Source organism: Anomaloglossus baeobatrachus, chromosome 4 (genome assembly GCF_048569485.1).
Source record: "Anomaloglossus baeobatrachus isolate aAnoBae1 chromosome 4, aAnoBae1.hap1, whole genome shotgun sequence".
Lineage (NCBI taxonomy): Eukaryota > Metazoa > Chordata > Amphibia > Anura > Aromobatidae > Anomaloglossus > Anomaloglossus baeobatrachus.
Window position 1 is genome coordinate 523,344,784 of NC_134356.1, and position 13,839 is coordinate 523,358,622.

A 13,839-nucleotide genomic window follows, 5' to 3' on the forward strand; every position below is an offset into this window, starting at 1 on the left:
TTTCTTTCAGCACAGGTATAAGCAGGGGCTGGCTGGCAAATTTTGGCCTGGGAGGCAATCACAAAACAGTGGCCCTCGAGTTGCGGCAACCCACCTTGAGCTTGCTTTATTCTAGTCACTACATTAAATATCGGTGGCTGGTACATAGATATGGGAACAGAACACAGATTACTACATAGATAAAGGAACAGAAGCACTCTTCCTATATAAATGCAGTACCAGAACTGAGCCTACTGCATAAATATAGGAATAAAACTGAGCTTACTACATTAATACAATACCAGAACTGAACTTACTGCGTAGATATGGGAACAGATCTGAGCTTACTACATTAATAAAAGGAACAGAATCTAGCTTACTACATAAATACAGTACCAGAACCGAGCTTACTACATAGATATGGACACAGAACCGAACTTACTACATTAATACTGGAACAGAATTTTGCATACTGCATAAATACAGGAACAGACCTGAGCCTATTACATTAATACTACAGTATAGGGGAGCAACCTGGGAGGGGGGGGGGGGCATTTTGTTCCTCTGCCCCTGGCTCAGCCCGACTTTGGGTATACATCTAGAGCAGGGGTCTCAAATATGCGGGCCGCATGCGGCCATTAAGGCGGCTTCTTGCGGCCCGCAGGCCCGTGGACCCAGTAAAGATGGCGACTGGTGCATGAGCCGCAGCCACCAGCTTTTTATTTCAGCTTACAGTTTTGCCTTTGCCGCGCGCAGTGAAGTTCTCGCTGCAGAACGCAATAACAGCCGCCTGCCAATCAGAGGCAAGCACCTGCTGCATATGACCTCAGATGCTTTACTGTGATTGGCCAGTGGCTGTTGTGCAGTGAGAACTACTCTGTAGCGGTGACAGCAGCTGTGATCATTACCAGGTCCACGTGCCTGGCTGAGGCTGCCACAGGGTGTATGTGTGTGTGTGTGTGTGTGTGTTAGCTGAGGCTGCACAGCCTGTGTGTGTGTCTTGCTAGCTGAGGCTGCACACAGGGTGTGTGTGTGTGTTAGCTGAGGCTGCAGAAGGTGTGTGTGTGTGTGTGTGTGTGTGTTAGTTGAGGCTGCACAGGGTGTGTGTGTGTTGCTAGCTGAGGCTGAACAGAGTGTGTGTGTTAACTGAGGCTGCACAGGGTGTGTGTGTTTTGCTAGCTGAGGCTGCACAGGGTGTGTGTGTGTCTGTGTGTGTGTGTGTGTGTTAGCTGAGGCTGCTCAGGGTGTGTGTGTGTTAGCTGAGGCTGCACAGGGTGTGTGTGTGTGTGTGTGTGTGTGTGTGTGTGTGTGTTTTGCTAGCTGAGGCTGCACAGGGTGTGTGTGTGTGTGTGTGTTAGCTGAGGCTGCTCAGGGTGTGTGTGTGTGTGTGTGTGTGTGTGTGTCTGTGTGTGTGTTAGCTGAGGCTGCACAGGGTGTGTGTGTGTTGCTAGCTGAGGCTGAACAGAGTGTGTGTGTTAACTGAGGCTACACAGGGTGTGTGTGTGTGTGTGTGTGTTTTGCTAGCTGAGGCTGCACAGGGTGTGTGTATGTGTGTGTGTGTGTGTGTGTGTGTGTGTGTTAGCTGAGGCTGCACACAGGGTGTGTGTGTGTGTGTTAGCTGAGGCTGCACAAGGTGTGTGTGTGTGTGTGTGTGTGTGTGTTAGCTGAGGCTGCACAGGGTGTGTGTGTGTTGCTAGCTGAGGCTGAACAGAGTGTGTGTGTTAACTGAGGCTACACAGGGTGTGTGTGTGTGTGTTTTGCTAGCTGAGGCTGCACAGGGTGTGTGTATGTGTGTGTGTGTGTGTGTTAGCTGAGGCTGCACAGGGTGTGTGTGTTTTAGCTGAGGCTGAACAGTGTGTGTGTTGCTAGCTGAGGCTGCACAGGGTGTGTGTGTTTGTGTGTGTGTGTATGTGTTGCTAGCTGAGGCTGCACAGTGTGTGTGTGTGTGTGTGTGTGTGTGTGTGTGTTGCTAGCCAAGGCTGAAAAGAGTGTGTGTGTGTTTGTGTGTCTGTTGTGCTAGTTGAGGCTGCACAGGGGGTGGGTGTGTGTGTGTGTGTGTTGCTAGCTGAGGCTCAATAGATTGTGTGTGTTGCTAGCTGAGGCTCAATAGAGTGTGTGTGTGTGTGTGTGTGATTACTACAAGAAGAAGACATGCATGGGGCACATTACTACAAGAAGGGGACCTGCATGAAGCACATTACCACAAGAAGGAGACCTGCATGTGCGGCACATTACCACAAGATGGGGACCTGCATGGGGCACATTATTATAAGAAGGGGACCTGAATGAGGGCACATTACTACAAGAAGGGGTCCTGCATGGGGCACATTGCTACAAGGTGGGACCAGGATGGGCACATTACTACAAGTAGGAGTCCTGCATGGGGCACATTACTACAAGAAGGGGAGCTGCATGAGGGAACATTAATACAAGAAGAGGACCTGCATGGGGCACATTGCTACAAGGGGACAAGGATGCGCACATTTTTACAGAATGGGGAACAGGATGGGGCACATTACTATAAGATGTTGGCCAAAATTACTCTGCGGTGCTTATTATAAAACTGTATTACTTACAAAAAGGGGAAAAAATGTAAAAAAAAAAAGTGTGTTTTTATATATATATATATATATATATATATATATATATATACACACATACAAAAAAGTACACATTTGTTATAATAGACAAATGAAAAATGTTCAAAAACAGTGATCCAAGGGTGTATAGAAAGAAAAAATGGTACCACTACCAATGTCACTTTGTCCTGAAAGGAATGCGGCCCCTCAAATTATTTTTTTTCTGTGCGCAGCCCATACACCCAGCCGAGTTTGAGACCCCTGATCTAGAGTGTTCTGATGCTTGCCAGTGTACAGGCACACAGTGACAAATTTTCACCATTGACTTCAATTGTAAAAAAATAAAGTGTACCATGAAGTATAATTTTTGTTTACAGGGTTCCTCTCTATAGTAAAGAGTAACAAACTATACTTTCCTATACAGTGAAAGAAAAGGTATGACAGTGCTCTTTAAGTAAGATGAATTTATTAAAACTATTTTGGTAACTTTATTTCTATGTTTACCTTTATCTGTCAATTAATGAATTTTGACATGTGTAATATACATATATATGTTTTGCGCAGCAGATACTTTTGGGAATGTGGTGTTTGTGTGTCGCCACCTGTAAACCTGTCACAGAATCAAACTGATGACTATAGGGATAGGGTTCATGTATCTTCTTATGCCCACCTTGGTGAAGTATTAGTCTAAAGGCCGCTTTACACGCTGCGATATCGTTACCGATATCGCTAGTGTGCGTACCCGCCCCCATCGGTTATGCGACACGGGCATATCGCTGCCCGTGGCGCACAACATCGATCAAACCCGTCACACTACTTACCTGCCTAGCGACGTCGCTGTGACCGCCGAACCACCTCCTTTCTAAGGGGGTGGTTCTTTCAGCGCCACAGCGACGTCACTAAGCGGGCGCCCAATAGAAGCGGAGGGGCGGAGATAAGCTGGACGTAACATCCCACCCACCTCCTTCCTTCAGTATTGCCGGCGGCCGCAGGTAAGGTGAGGTTCCTCGTTCCTGCGGTGTCACACATAGCGATGTGTGCTGCCGCAGGAACGACGAACTACATCGTACACGCAGCAGCAACGATAATTGGGAATAGGGGGGCATGTCACTGATTAGCGATTTTGCACGTTTTTGCGACGATGCAAAATTACTCATAGGTGTCACACGCAACGACATCGCTAACACGGCCGGATGTGCGTCACAAATTCCGTGACCCCAACAAGAACGTTCGAGCGATGTCGTAGCGTGTAAAGCGGCCTTAAGGCTTTATTCACTCATTGACTATAATGAGATTTGTCTGGTTTTCTTAAAGGGTTTGTCCACTACTTGGAGTACCCCTTCTCATTCCCCATGTTTGCCCCCATTAAAATATAAAAGCGTATACTCACCTCCACGGCCTGCGCTGTCCCAGAAGCGTCAGCACTTGCCCTCCTGGGTCTCTCGCGATGTTATTATGTCATGTGGGCCCACATCCCAATTAGTGCTGGCTTCACACTCACCGCCTTCAGACGTATAAGGAATCAAGAGGATGTGAGAGCTGCGGCCAACCACCCATTTCCTCTGGATTGCTTATATGTCCAAACGCAGGGACAGTGAAGCCTGCGGTTTCTGGGCTCACATGGTGTAACACCCTCATATGAGCCACGGGAGAGCAAGTGACGACAGCACTGGAACAGAGGCGAGTATAACTTTTTTTTGTTTTAATGGGCGCAAACGTGGAGAATGAAATGGAGTGGTCAATCCCTTTAATAGTGGCTGACATTTTGCTTTTCTCTTTATAGAATGATCAGAAATAGAGCATCCAACACACACATGTGAATGTTGCCTTTAACTACCTTTTCCGTAAATTTTAAATTTTATTTTATCAATACTTTTCTATTTTTTGTGTTATTATCTTTTCCTAAGATGTTCATATTATTTCTTACTTTAATTTACAGCAGGTGAAGTAAGTATTGAATATGTCACCGATTTTCTAAATAAATATAATATTAAAGGTGCTATTCACATAAATTTCTCATCAGATGTCTGCAACAACCCATCCAATCCACACAGGCAAATTCATGGAATCCATAAATTAAGTTATGTGTAATAATGAGAAATTACACAGAGAAAAAGTATTGAACACGCTTACTGAAATTTATTTAATACTTCATACAAAAGCTTTTTTTTATTTTTTTTTAAACAAACTTTATTTGATGACAAAAGATAATTGCAAACAGTCAAACATTGTATAATAGATTCTGGTCATTCCACCATATTCTTATGAAGCAAAACCTTTTCATCATCCTTTTTTGTGTTTTTTTTTATACAACAATCATTGATGACCACAATTTTTATTATTCGTAACAATGTAAACTTCTTACCTATCTATTCCTACTAAGTAAGGCCTCTTTCACATGTCCGGGAAAAACACACACGTTTTTTACTGACGTGTTAAGGGTACGTATGTCCCTCCATGTGCTATCCAGGATAATACACAGAGATCTACTCATCTGTCCCCACTCCTGTTGTCCGTGGTGCTGATATCTCCGGCTCTCCTGTGTCCAGCCACTGTGTCTCTCACCGCTGCAGCTACTTCCGGGGTCGGCTGTGCACTGCATAACTGCATATACATGAGAATAATTAGCCGGCCTGGAAGCAGGAGACAGCAGCGGCCAGAGACAGCATCGCTGGAGACAGGTGAGTTGAATTTTTTTTTTATTTTAAATGTACATGATTTTTCTGGTACCTGTCAAACAGATCACACCACTGTGTGGTCCATGGGACACCAGTGATGCTAGAAAAAACGGACTTGTCTCCGTGCAAAGCAGGTGGATACGCATGTACGTCGCACGCAAACACATCAGTGAGAAATCACTGATATGTGGACAGACTCATTGATTTTAATGGGTTTGCGTATTCTGGTACGTATACAGTTAGGTCCAGAAATATTTGGACAGTGACACAAGTTTTGTTATTTTAGCTGTTTACAAAAACATGTTCAGAAATACAATTATATATATATAATATGGGCTGAAAGTGCACACTCCCAGCTGCAATATGAGAGTTTTCACATCCAAATCGGAGAAAGGGTTTAGGAATCATAGCTCTGTAATGCATAGCCTCCTCTTTTTCAAGGGACCAAAAGTAATTGGACAAGGGACTCTAAGGGCTGCAATTAACTCTGAAGGCGTCTCCCTCGTTAACCTGTAATCAATGAAGTAGTTAAAAGGTCTGAGGTTGATTACAGGTGTGTGGTTTTGCATTTGGAAGCTGTTGCTGTGACCAGACAACATGCGGTCTAAGGAACTCTCAATTGAGTTGAAGCAGAACATCCTGAGGCTGAAAAAAAAGAAAAATCCATCAGAGAGATAGCAGACATGCTTGGAGTAGCAAAATCAACAGTCGGGTACATTCTGAGTAAAAAGGAATTGACTGGTGAGCTTGGGAACTCAAAAAGGCCTGGGCGTCCACGGATGACAACAGTGGTGGATGATCGCCGCATACTTTCTTTGTTGAAGAAGAACCCGTTCACAACATCAACTGAAGTCCAGAACACTCTCAGTGAAGTAGGTGTATCTGTCTCTAAGTCAACAGTAAATAGAAGGCTCCATGAAAGTAAATACAAAGGGTTCACATCTAGATGCAAACCATTCATCAATTCCAAAAATAGACAGGCCAGAGTTAAATTTGCTGAAAAACACCTCATGAAGCCAGCTCAGTTCTGGAAAAATATTCTATGGACAGATGAGACCAAGATCAACCTGTACCAGAATGATGGGAAGAAAAAAGTTTGGAGAAGAAAGGGAACGGCACATGATCCAAGGCACACCACATCCTCTGTAAAACATGGTGGAGGCAACGTGATGACATGGGCATGCATGGCTTTCAATGGCACTGGGTCACTTGTGTTTATTGATGACATAACAGCAGACAAGAGTAGCCGGATGAATTCTGAAGTGTACCGGGATATACTTTCAGCCCAGATTCAGCCAGATGCCGCAAAGTTGATCGGACGGCGCTTCATAGTACAGATGGACAATGACCCCAAGCATACAGCCAAAGCTACCCAGGAGTTCATGAGTGCAAAAAAGTGGAACCTTCTGCAATGGCCAAGTCAATCACCAGATCTTAACCCAATTGAGCATGCATTTCACTTGCTCAAATCCAGACTTAAGACGGAAAGACCCACAAACAAGCAAGACCTGAAGGCTGCGGCTGTAAAGGTCTGGCAAAGCATTAAGAAGGAGGAAACCCAGCGTTTGGTGATGTCCATGGGTTCCAGACTTAAGGCAGTGATTGCCTCCAAAGGATTCGCAACAAAATATTGAAAATAAAAATATTTTGTTTGGGTTTGGTGTATTTGTCCAATTACTTTTGACCTCCTAAAATGTGGAGTGTTTGTAAAGAAATGTGTACAATTCCTACAATTTCTATCAGATATTTTTGTTCAAACCTTCAAATTAAACGTTACAATCTGCACTTGAATTCTGTTGTAGAGGTTTCATTTCAAATCCAATGTGGTGGCATGCAGAGCCCAACTCGCGAAAATTGTGTCACTGTCCAAATATTTCTGGACCTAACTGTAAAAACAGTAACATACAGACCAGAATCACTGACGTGTGAAGGGGGCCTTACTTGTAACTTCCCTAAATTCCTTCTTAGTTCCACGCTGTATTTCTAAACACCTTGACTAAAATTGAAATTTCTGACTGATTAAAACTACATTCCATAAATGTTCTCCATTTTTTATAGAATGTTTCCGTATTTATTTCTTTTTGTTTCTTTGTCTCTATTTTGTAAAAAAATCATCAGCTTCTTTAGCGTCTCTACTACTTCTGACATAACTGGCGTCTGCTTTTCTAACCAATGTCTGAGAATGTTTTTCTTTGCTACCATTAATACCATGTTGATTATTAGGGGGACACCTCGTCTTCTGTTCTCTTCTCCCTCCTGTGCGCCCACAGAATGTAAGATGAAGGTCTGAGGGATTTTAGGGACTTTTACGCTCCAGCTATTTTTTATGTAATCAATTACGTCTCCCTACACGTTTTGGATATTCGGACATTCCCATAGACAGTGAAATAGATTTGTTCTCCTTAAACTACATTTTGGGCAGGCAAGTAGGGTGCTGCTGCGTTTCGGAAGGAAAGATTAAATGCATACGTCATGTTATGTATTATTTTGAAGTGCATTTCTCCCTACTGCTCGTTGATCATGACCTTCCTTACTTTATTCCACCCTTCTAGAATTTTGACATTTAGCTCTGGATCCTGAATGGTTTGGTCCCATCCTGAGAAGATTTCCTCACTTCAGTCTGATTGTATCTCCATCCCTAATTTGCTATATATTGCAGACAGCAAGTTACAAGCTCCCATCCCACTTGCCAACAGATCAGATTGTCCCAATTTCTCTGCCTTAAGGCCCCGTCACACCCTACGATATATCTAACGATATGTCGCCGGGGTCACGGAATTTGTGACGCACATCCGGCATCGTTAGAGATGTCGTAGCGTGTGACACCTCCAAATGACTGTTAACAAGCAAAAATACTCACCTTATCATTGCTCGTTGACACGTCATTCATTTTCATAATGTCGTTCCTCCTTCTGCTCGCCGATTGTTCGTCGTTCCTGAGCCAGCACACATCGCTACGTGTGACACCCCGGGAACGACAAACACAGCTTACCTGCGTCCCGCCGGCAATGAGGAAGAAAGGAGGTGAGCGGGATGTTCCGGCTGCTCATCTCCGCCCCTCCGCTTCGATTGGGCGGCCGCTGTGTGACGTCGTTGTGACGCTGAACATCCCACCCCCTTCAGGAAGAGGATGTTCGCCGCCCACAGCGACGTCGTTAGGGAGGTAAGTACGTGTGACGGGGGTTAACAACATTGTGCGCCACGGGCAACGAATTGCCCGTGATGCACAAACGATGAGGGCGGGTGAGATCGCTCATGCGATCGCACGATATATCGTAGCGTGTAACACCGCCTTTACCTAAATCCTTTATCAGTGAGCGGTAATGTTGCACTATCTGATTGTATTGGAGGAATTGATGACCACCCAAATTGTATTTTCGTGATAATTCATGCCACATTAGAAATCTCCCTCTCTGCACATCCAACAAATCTCGCACTTTTACAACTCCTCTCTGTTTCCACTCTGAATATAGTTTATTTCGACTCACTTGTGAAAACTTTAGGTTGATTCATAATGTGATGTACTTCGAAGCTCCAAATGGGAGTTTATATATTTTTCTGACAATTTCCGATGTCCCGATGGTGTCACTCAATAGCCCACTTGATTTCACTTGACTTGGTAATTCCCCTCTTTTCATGTGTAGCAATGACACTAAATTATATGGTACTGCTAGTTCCGCCTCTAAAGTTGTGTTTGAAAAGGACTTTGATGCGTTCACCCAATCTCTAACATGTCGGAAAATTGCCGCTAAATTATAAGTTCTAGTCAACGGCATCTGCAGTCGTCCCTCCAACTTCGGGAGCGCTAATTTCTTGTATGCGATTCTCGGCCTTTTTCATTGCCATAAGAATTTTATAAAGGCAGTTTGAACCCGTTGTACATCTTTGTGTTTCAAGAGTGGAGATTTGGTTTCCACTGGGAATAACAGGCATGCAAAGCTAATCATTTTAATTAAATGCGCCCTACCAAAAGGGGATAGGGTCAGCTCCTTCTGTCTAGTTCTTTCACTGTTTTGTCTATCAGATGATTGTAATTGAGGCTATATAATGACATGGCTTATCTCCCTATTTTGATTCCTTGATATGTTAGATGGTGCATCACTATTTTAACTTCCATGTCCTCTCCGACCCTACTATTTGACTGGTTTAGAAAAAGCAGTTGGCTCTTATCAATGTTTACTTTATATCCTGAAAAGGATCCGAAGTATTTCAAAATTTCCACTACTCGCCTCAGTTGCCTCTCTGGGTCAGATATAAACAACAGCATGTCATCTGCGAAACACATTAATTTGATTTCTTTCATACCTACTTTAATCCCGATATAGCTATTTGATCTAATTAAGTTTTGTGCTAGCGGTTCTAGTCCTAGGTCGACTAAAAGAAGAGACAGTGGGCACCTCTTTTATTAATGCTATAGAGTCTGATAGGAAGCCTGGGGTGTATTCTGGCCAGCGGATTAGTATAAATTGCTGTAGGATAGTTCCTGAATGCCCCTGTTATCCCAAATTTGTCAAGTACTAGGTCAAGCCACTTCCAATTTACATTATCGAAAGCTTTTTCGGCATTCAAGGCTAAAAAGGCTGGGCTTCCCTTGACTAGTCCTCCCCTCTTAATACAATCCTGTACCAAAACCATTCTGATATAGAAAAATCAGGTCCTGGCGTTTATTATTTTTCTAAATTTTTATTGCTTGAAGTTTCTCCTCTAGTGATCGGTGCATTCAGAAGTTCTCTATCGCTTTCCTCTAGACCCGGTAAAGTTAAAGTGTTAATACATTTCAGCCCCTCCTTTTCGTCAATCGGGCCTTGGTCATATAGTTTCGCATAGAATTGTTTTAGGATATAATTTATTTTCTTTGGGCTATTTTTTATATGGTGTGACGCCCCTGACTCTATCAGGGTGTCACAGGGAACTGCACCCCTGTCTCTCATGGTGCAGAACTCACCCTCCGTGGTTCTGGGTTCCTACACACTGGTATTGCTTCCATCAGCACTCAAATCCTAACCACACCTCACACCACACCCTGTCAGGCACACCAGTGGGTGGTCTAGCTGGAAAAGGGCCACCCGCCTAGGCGTCAGGCAGACTGATGGGAGGGAGGAAGTCAGTTCAGAAGTAGCCCTAAGAAAGTGAGGAGCTGAGGGAGTTGTAGCTCCCTGTCTGACCTTGGTTGGGTCACAGACGGTGGTCTGGGACCAGAAGAGTCGGAGACCCAGTCGCGGGGTATTGGAAAAGGGTGTACTGACTTAGAGCACAGCGAGGTACAGTACCCTAGATCGGGGAGTAGCTTCACGTAACCTGATAATTTACCTGTGGAGGATAGTCTCTTTATAATCTTTCCCCAAGAGCTCAGAGATCGAAGGCACTAACACAACGAGGGGGATAGGGCTTTCCAGCTTATGCGGCCTACAGAAATCTCAAGTGTCAGCCATCAAGAGCACAGCTCCACTATATCACTATAGGGAGTGGCACCCTGACAGCTTCAGGCCGAAGGGTCACTCAGGAACATCTAGATAATTGTGCATGGAGGCAGGCTCCAGACTACTAAGCAACACCAGCGGGAACGGATACCCGGACGAGCTCCCCCGAGTGGCAGCGGCACCCAGAGACTTGGTTTACTCCTGTGTCAGAGTCTGCTTAATGGTTGCACCAACATCCACACAGCCTGTTTGAGTACATTGCACACCCTGCGTCCTGCCTGCCCGCATAGCCTGTACAACACTATCCGCCACTTAGCTCCAGAGTCCCGGGGTCTCCCCTACCCGTGGAGGGATCGCAATCTGGCTGCCCCACTCCATCTCCTCCAGGTACTCCCATCGGCAGCCGCGGTACTCCCCTTACCGCAAACCACGGGTGGCGTCATGAACTGTCACTTGTAAATAACCCCCTTCACTTTTGAAGTGGCAGCAAGCCCCCGGGTCTGGAGACCCTCGAGCCACAGCAACCTCAGATCCGAGCAGTTCGACTGCACATGGCCTTCTGCATCTTTTAAGGAGCTAATAAAAGACCACTATTGTCTCCCCTTTTCCATGCGTGCTAAAAGTGTACCTCCTTTGTTTGCAAATTTAAAAAACTCTGCCTCATTTTTCTGCTTTCTCAGTTTTTCTAGTCTCTCCAGCCAGATATCAAACTCCGCTTTTGCCGTCACTCATTTCCCTTTGTTGTTAATGGTTGGTTTTTCCACAAACTATATGCCAGACTGGCCTTCTCGCTTGCACCTTCATGGTGTTGTTTTTAGCTTTTTTACATAACCGATTACCTTACTCCTCAAAACTGCCTTTGCTGTATCGCAGTACAACTGAGACTCCTCCTCATAAGCTGCATTATCCATGCTGAACTCTGTCCACCACATGTTTATCTTCCTGCCAAAATCTTCATTTTTGTATCAAGTAGGAGGGAAATTTCCATAAGATACCTAATCCATGTGGGAATATGTCTACTAGGGATAGGGCTGCAAAAGCTTTTGTTGGTGATGACAGGTTCAAGATGACTCCTGTATGGAGAAACTAGTCGCATACATTGCTCAGATGTGATTTTGTCCCATTCTTCCACACAAACACTCTTCGGATCTAGAAGGTACTGTAGACTCCTTTGAACTGTGAGCTTTCGGTCCTTCCAGAAATTCGCTATTGGATTCAGGTCAGGTGACTGGCTGGGCCATGCTAGCAGCTTTATTTTATTTCTCTGAAATCAATTCAGAGTTTCTTTATCGTTTTTTTGGGGATCATTGTCTTGCTTAAATGGCAACCCTCATTTCAGCTTCATCATCCTGGTAGATGGCAGCAGAGTTTTATCAAGGGTGTCTCGATACATTTGTGCATTCATCCTTCCTTCAAGTACATGAATTTTGCCAGTGCTGTATGCTGAAAAATAGCCCCACACCATGATGTTCCCACCTCCAAACTTCACTGTTGGTGTGGTGTTTTGTGGGTGATATGCAGTGCATTTTGACCTCCAAACATTGTGTGTATAATGGCATTCAAGAGTTCAATTTTGGTGTTATCTGACAAGACTATATTCCCCCAGTATTTCAAAGCCTTGCCTAAATATTGTTGAGCAAACTTTAAAAGAGCTTTAACTTGCGTTTGTTCAGCAATGGAGTTTTGCGTGGTGAGCGTGCATACTTGCCATGTAGGTTAAGTGCATTACTTATTGTTTTCTTTGAAACAATTGTGCTTGCTCATTCGAGATCTTTCTGTAAGTCTCCACAGTGGTCCTTGGCTATTGGACAACTCTTCTGAAAATTATTTTCACTCCTTTGTCTGAAATCTTGTGGGAACACCTGGTTGTCTCCAGTTAATGGTGAAATTATGTTCTATCCATTTCCAGATTTTGGCTCTATTAGTGCTGACTAAAAGTTCAGTAAGTTGGAAATTTTTCTGTAACTAATGCCATCAGTATGTTTTGCAACAATTAGGTTGCGAAGATCTTGAGACAGCTCACTGGTGTTACCCATCATGAGTTGTTTCTTGAGTGTCATCTTGGTGATGATACACCTTTTTATAGGCTATCATTTCAACTAGCTGATATTATTATCAGTGACATGATTGCTTTTGTATTAATAATATATTTCAGCTGGTGTCATGACTTTCCATGGCTTTTTGCACCTCTATTTCTGTATGTGTTCAATACTTTTTCCCTTTGTCATTTCTCATTATTACACATTCCTAAAGTTATGGGCATCTATGGTTCTATTTCTTTGCCTGTTTGGATTGGATGGGTTGTTACCAACATGTGGTGAGAAATTCATATCAATTACACTTTTAGAAATAAATTTACTTGGAAAATTGATGATGTGTGAAATATTTATTTCATCTGCTATATGTACCTCTATAAACTAAGCATATTTCTTTACATGTGCTGTAATATAAGAGAGGTAGGACAAAAACTTAGTTCTACTATGCAAAACTTCGGGATAAACACATTTAATTATCTGCTTAGACCAATTACATTTGTAGTCTTTTGACCTATAAGTTTTGAAAGAATTGGGATAAAATGCAGTATCTAAAAAAAGAGAACAAACTCAGGAACAGACCATGCTATTGTATTAAACAGGACCTGTAACTTGTTCATAAAGGTTTGAGATAAATACCTGATTCTAATTCTCTTTTCTGGGGGGTTTTATGTCGCTCCATTTCAGAGAAATTCACATTTGTTTATTCTGGAGTGCTCTTTGTGAAATCTCTGACTGTAGTGCAACTAAGCATTTAGATTTTGCAATCTTCTCTAGAGGCGTTCACTTTCACCTTCCCTCTTAAAAGCTGCCAATCACAGCTCAGCAGCTAATAGACGGCAAGGAAAGCTGCTTAGCTGTGATTGGCAGTGTTTGGGAGCAAGGCGTGAAAGAGTACAAAATGAGGAATGAAAAAGATCTTGCTACATAAAATTCAAAATTATATCGCTAAATATTAAAAATCTGTCACAATGTTACTTCTGGATAGTGAGGGACAAGGGCTCCTATGCTGTCCCTTACACAAGGGAACTATCACTAGGCTATACCTCACCTCCTGTTTACTCCTAATGGTGGAGACGCTGGAGTCCTGTGTCTTTCTATACTCCTGAGAAATACTACTCTAATATCCCCCTGCCACCAAAGAGTACAG

The 13,839-nt window shown here is 43.6% G+C and overlaps 1 protein-coding gene across 2 annotated transcripts in view; it reads left to right on the forward strand.

The window, feature by feature from the left end:
• MAN2A2 (mannosidase alpha class 2A member 2) overlaps window positions 1–13,839 on the forward strand; it is a 222,459-nt gene that overhangs the window by 77,189 nt on the left and 131,431 nt on the right. The window lies entirely within an intron of this gene.